Source organism: Phyllobates terribilis, unplaced genomic scaffold, assembly GCF_046119375.1.
Source record: "Phyllobates terribilis strain yellow unplaced genomic scaffold, ASM4611937v1 Scaffold_254__1_contigs__length_2825407, whole genome shotgun sequence".
NCBI lineage: Eukaryota > Metazoa > Chordata > Amphibia > Anura > Dendrobatidae > Phyllobates > Phyllobates terribilis.
In genome coordinates, this window is record NW_027363014.1 from 2,080,665 (window position 1) to 2,087,062 (window position 6,398).

The window sequence follows — 6,398 nt, forward strand, 5'->3', positions numbered from 1 at the left end:
ATCACTGTACAGGGCTGTAAGAGTGAAGGCCAGAGTTCCTTTGGAACCTGTAGGATAGACTGGCTTTTGCCAAGTCTTTCCAAAGAAGCTTTTTTGAGCCATAGGCCTCAGACAGGTCCTAACAAGAAAGTGTCATTAGATAGGTTTTTCTTTAGTTAGGATTGATTCAACTACTCAAGCCTCAAGCGCACTCCTCCGGGCAGCAGCTACTCTGTAGATGCAACCCTGGGCCTATGGTAAGTATCTATCCCTGTACAGGTGTGTAATGGTAAAAACCAGGGTTCCCTTGGGATCTGCAGAATGGAGTAGCTTGCGCCAAGTCTGTCCGAGGAAGTCTGTTTGAGCCAACAGCCTTAAACAGATCCCAGTATTTAGGAAAAAAAAGCTTTAGTTAGAGTTGAATCAACCACTATAGCCTCAAGCTCGCTCCTCCGGCCAGCAGCTACTCTGTAGATGCAGCCCTGGGCCTATGGTAAGTATCTATCCCTGAACAGGGGTGTAATGGTAAAGGCCAGGGTTCCCTTGGGATCTGCAGAATGGAGTAGCTTGCGCCAAGTCTGTCCGAGAAAGCCTTTTTGAGCTGATGGATTTAAACAAATTTCAACATTTAGGAAAAAAGCATTAATCTATTTCAGTTAGAGTTAATTCAATTACTCTAGCATAAAGATCCTAATTCACTTTGTCTAAAGGAAGTTAGTTGGCAAATTTTTATTGTGTGAGCAATGAGGTTATGAAACTCTCTACCACATGAAATTGAAATACTTAATTTTCTAAAAAAAATTCAAGGAGGGCATGTGTGTGCCTTTCTTGAATAATATAAAATTGCAGGTTATCCGTACTAGATTTTGTTATGGGACGTTGATCCAGGGAACTAGTCTGATTGCCATATGTGGAGTCGGGAAGGAATTTTTCCCCTAATATGGGGAAATTAGCATCTGCCTCATGGGGTTTTTGCCTTCCTCTGGATCAACACATTAGCTTTTAGGTTGAACTTGATGGACTTGTGTCTTTCAACCTTAAAACTATGAAACGGTCCCTGTATAGAGGTTCAAGGGTGAAGCCCAGGGTTCATTTGGAAACATCAGAAATGGTGTGTTTTGCGCCAAGTCTGTCCAAGGAAGCCTGTTTGAGCCAACGGCCTCAGAAATATCCTAACATTTAAGAAAGTAGCAATAGTTAGGGTTGGCTGAACCATTCTAACCTTAAGTTTGCCCCTCCAGTCAGCATCTATTATGTAGATGCAATCAAGGCCCTGTAATAAGTCTTTATCACTGTACAGGGATGTAAGAGTGAAGGTCAGAGTTCCTTTGGAACCTGTAGGATAGACTGGCTTTTGCCAAGTTTTCCAAAGAAGCTTTTTTGAGCCATAGGCCTCAGACAGGTCCTAACAAGAAAGTGTCATTAGATAGGTTTTTCTTTAGTTAGGATTGACTCAACTACTCAAGCCTCAAGCGCACTCCTCCGGCCAGCAGCTACTCTGTAGATGCAACCCTGGGCCTATGGTAAGTATCTATCCCTGTACAGGGGTGTAATGGTAAAAACCAGGGTTCCCTTGGGATCTGCAGAATGGAGTAGCTTGCGCCAAGTCTGTCCGAGGAAGTCTGTTTGAGCCAACAGCCTTAAACAGATCCCAGTATTTAGGAAAAAAAAGCTTTAGTTAGAGTTGAATCAACCACTATAGCCTCAAGCTCGCTCCTCCGGCCAGCAGCTACTCTGTAGATGCAACCCTGGGCCTATGGTAAGTATCTATCCCTGTACAGGGGTGTAATGGTAAAGGCCAGGGTTCCCTTGGGATCTGCAGAATGGAGTAGCTTGCGCCAAGTCTGTCCGAGAAAGCCTTTTTGAGCTGATGGATTTAAACAAATTTCAACATTTAGGAAAAAAGCATTAATCTATTTCAGTTAGAGTTAATTCAATTACTCTAGCATAAAGATCCTAATTCACTTTGTCTAAAGGAAGTTAGTTGGCAAATTTTTATTGTGTGAGCAATGAGGTTATGAAACTCTCTACCACATGAAATTGAAATACTTAATTTTCTAAAAAAAATTCAAGGAGGGCATGTGTGTGCCTTTCTTGAATAATATAAAATTGCAGGTTATCCGTACTAGATTTTGTTATGGGACGTTGATCCAGGGAACTAGTCTGATTGCCATATGTGGAGTCGGGAAGGAATTTTTCCCCTAATATGGGGCAATTAGCATCTGCCTCATGGGGTTTTTGCCTTCCTCTGGATCAACACATTAGCTTTTAGGTTGAACTTGATGGACTTGTGTCTTTCAACCTTAAAACTATGAAACGGTCCCTGTATAGAGGTTCAAGGGTGAAGCCCAGGGTTCATTTGGAAACATCAGAAATGGTGTGTTTTGCGCCCAGTCTGTCCAAGGAAGCCTGTTTGAGCCAACGGCCTCAGAAATATCCTAACATTTAAGAAAGTAGCAATAGTTAGGGTTGGCTGAACCATTCTAGCCTTAAGTTTGCCCCTCCAGTCAGCATCTACTATGTAGATGCAATCAAGGCCCTGTAATAAGTCTTTATCGCTGTACAGGGCTGTAAGAGTGAAGGCCAGAGTTCCTTTGGAACCTGTAGGATAGACTGGCTTTTGCCAAGTCTTTCCAAAGAAGCTTTTTTGAGCCATAGGCCTCAGACAGGTCCTAACAAGAAAGTGGCATTAGATAGGTTTTTCTTTAGTTAGGATTGATTCAACTACTCAAGCCTCAAGCGCACTCCTCCGGCCAGCAGCTACTCTGTAGATGCAACCCTGGGCCTATGGTAAGTATCTATCCCTGTACAGGGGTGTAATGGTAAAAACCAGGGTTCCCTTGGGATCTGCAGAATGGAGTAGCTTGCGCCAAGTCTGTCCGAGGAAGTCTGTTTGAGCCAACAGCCTTAAACAGATCCCAGTATTTAGGGAAAAAAAAAGCTTCAGTTAGAGTTGAATCAACCACTATAGCCTCAAGCTCGCTCCTCCGGCCAGCAGCTACTCTGTAGATGCAGCCCTGGGCCTATGGTAAGTATCAATCCATGTACAGGCGTGTAATGGTAAAGGCCAGGGTTCCCTTGGGATCTGCAGAATGGAGTAGCTTGCGCCAAGTCTGTCCGAGAAAGCCTTTTTGAGCTGATGAATTTAAACAAATTTCAACATTTAGGAAAAAAGCATTAATCTATTTCAGTTAGAGTTAATTCAATTACTCTAGCATAAAGATCCTAATTCACTTTGTCTAAAGGAAGTTAGTTGGCAAATTTTTATTGTGTGAGCAATGAGGTTATGGAACTCTCTACCACATGAACTTGAAATACTTAATTTTCTAAAAAAAATTCAAGGAGGGCATATGTGTGCCTTTCTTGAATAATATAAAATTGCAGGTTATCCATACTAGATTTTGTTATGGGACGTTGATCCAGGGAACTAGTCTGATTGCCATATGTGGAGTCGGGAAGGAATTTTTCCCCTAATATGGGGCAATTAGCATCTGCCTCATGGGGTTTTTGCCTTCCTCTGGATCAACACATTAGCTTTTAGGTTGAACTTGATGGACTTGTGTCTTTCAACCTTAAAACTATGAAACGGTCCCTGTATAGAGGTTCAAGGGTGAAGCCCAGGGTTCATTTGGAAACATCAGAAATGGTGTGTTTTGCGCCCAGTCTGTCCAAGGAAGCCTGTTTGAGCCAACGGCCTCAGAAATATCTTAACATTTAAGAAAGTAGCAATAGTTAGGGTTGGCTGAACCATTCTAGCCTTAAGTTTGCCCCTCCAGTCAGCATCTACTATGTAGATGCAATCAAGGCCCTGTAATAAGTCTTTATCGCTGTACAGGGCTGTAAGAGTGAAGGCCAGAGTTCCTTTGGAACCTGTAGGATAGACTGGCTTTTGCCAAGTCTTTCCAAAGAAGCTTTTTTGAGCCATAGGCCTCAGACAGGTCCTAACAAGAAAGTGGCATTAGATAGGTTTTTCTTTAGTTAGGATTGATTCAACTACTCAAGCCTCAAGCGCACTCCTCCGGCCAGCAGCTACTCTGTAGATGCAACCCTGGGCCTATGGTAAGTATCTATCCCTGTACAGGGGTGTAATGGTAAAAACCAGGGTTCCCTTGGGATCTGCAGAATGGAGTAGCTTGCGCCAAGTCTGTCCGAGGAAGTCTGTTTGAGCCAACAGCCTTAAACAGATCCCAGTATTTAGGAAAAAAAAGCTTTAGTTAGAGTTGAATCAACCACTATAGCCTCAAGCTCGCTCCTCCGGCCAGCAGCTACTCTGTAGATGCAGCCCTGGGCCTATGGTAAGTATCTATCCCTGTACAGGGGTGTAATGGTAAAGGCCAGGGTTCCCTTGGGATCTGCAGAATGGAGTAGCTTGCGCCAAGTCTGTCCGAGAAAGCCTTTTTGAGCTGATGGATTTAAACAAATTTCAACATTTAGGAAAAAAGCATTAATCTATTTCAGTTAGAGTTAATTCAATTACTCTAGCATAAAGATCCTAATTCACTTTGTCTAAAGGAAGTTAGTTGGCAAATTTTTATTGTGTGAGCAATGAGGTTATGAAACTCTCTACCACATGAAATTGAAATACTTAATTTTCTAAAAAAAATTCAAGGAGGGCATGTGTGTGCCTTTCTTAAATAATATAAAATTGCAGGCTATCCGTACTAGATTTTGTTATGGGACGTTGATCCAGGGAACTAGTCTGATTGCCATATGTGGAGTCGGGAAGGAATTTTTAATATGGGGCAATTAGCATCTGCCTCATGGGGTTTTTGCCTTCCTCTGGATCAACACATTAGCTTTTAGGTTGAACTTGACAGACTTGTGTCTTTCAACCTTAAAACTATGAAACGGTCCCTGTATAGAGGTTCAAGGGTGAAGCCCAGGGTTCATTTGGAAACATCAGAAATGGTGTGTTTTGCGCCAAGTCTGTCCAAGGAAGCCTGTTTGAGCCAATGGCCTCAGAAATATCCTAACATTTAAGAAAGTAGCAATAGTTAGGGTTGGCTGAACCATTCTAACTTTAAGTTTGCCCCTCCAGTCAGCATCTACTATGTAGATGCAATCAAGGCCCTGTAATAAGTCTTTATCACTGTACAGGGCTGTAAGAGTGAAGGCCAGAGTTCCTTTGGAACCTGTAGGATAGACTGGCTTTTGCCAAGTCTTTCCAAAGAAGCTTTTTTGAGCCATAGGCCTCAGACAGGTCCTAACAAGAAAGTGTCATTAGATAGGTTTTTCTTTAGTTAGGATTGATTCAACTACTCAAGCGCACTCCTCCGGGCAGCAGCTACTCTGTAGATGCAACCCTGGGCCTATGGTAAGTATCTATCCCTGTACAGGTGTGTAATGGTAAAAACCAGGGTTCCCTTGGGATCTGCAGAATGGAGTAGCTTGCGCCAAGTCTGTCCGAGTAATTCTGTTTGAGCCAACAGCCTTAAACAGATCCCAGTATTTAGGAAAAAAAAGCTTTAGTTAGAGTTGAATCAACCACTATAGCCTCAAGCTCGCTCCTCCGGCCAGCAGCTACTCTGTAGATGCAGCCCTGGGCCTATGGTAAGTATCTATCCCTGTACAGGGGTGTAATGGTAAAGGCCAGGGTTCCCTTGGGATCTGCAGAATGGAGTAGCTTGCGCCAAGTCTGTCCGAGAAAGCCTTTTTGAGCTGATGGATTTAAACAAATTTCAACATTTAGGAAAAAAGCATTAATCTATTTCAGTTAGAGTTAATTCAATTACTCTAGCATAAAGATCCTAATTCACTTTGTCTAAAGGAAGTTAGTTGGCAAATTTTTATTGTGTGAGCAATGAGGTTATGAAACTCTCTACCACATGAAATTGAAATACTTAATTTTCTAAAAAAAATTCAAGGAGGGCATGTGTGTGCCTTTCTTGAATAATATAAAATTGCAGGTTATCCGTACTAGATTTTGTTATGGGACGTTGATCCAGGGAACTAGTCTGATTGCCATATGTGGAGTTGGGAAGGAATTTTTCCCCTAATATGGGGCAATTAGCATCTGCCTCATGGGGTTTTTGCCTTCCTCTGGATCAACACATTAGCTTTTAGGTTGAACTTGATGGACTTGTGTCTTTCAACCTTAAAACTATGAAACGGTCCCTGTATAGAGGTTCAAGGGTGAAGCCCAGGGTTCATTTGGAAACATCAGAAATGGTGTGTTTTGCGCCAAGTCTGTCCAAGGAAGCCTGTTTGAGCCAACGGCCTCAGAAATATCCTAACATTTAAGAAAGTAGCAATAGTTAGGGTTGGCTGAACCATTCTAACCTTAAGTTTGCCCCTCCAGTCAGCATCTACTATGTAGATGCAATCAAGGCCCTGTAATAAGTCTTTATCACTGTACAGGGATGTAAGAGTGAAGGTCAGAGTTCCTTTGGAACCTGTAGGATAGACTGGCTTTTGCCAAG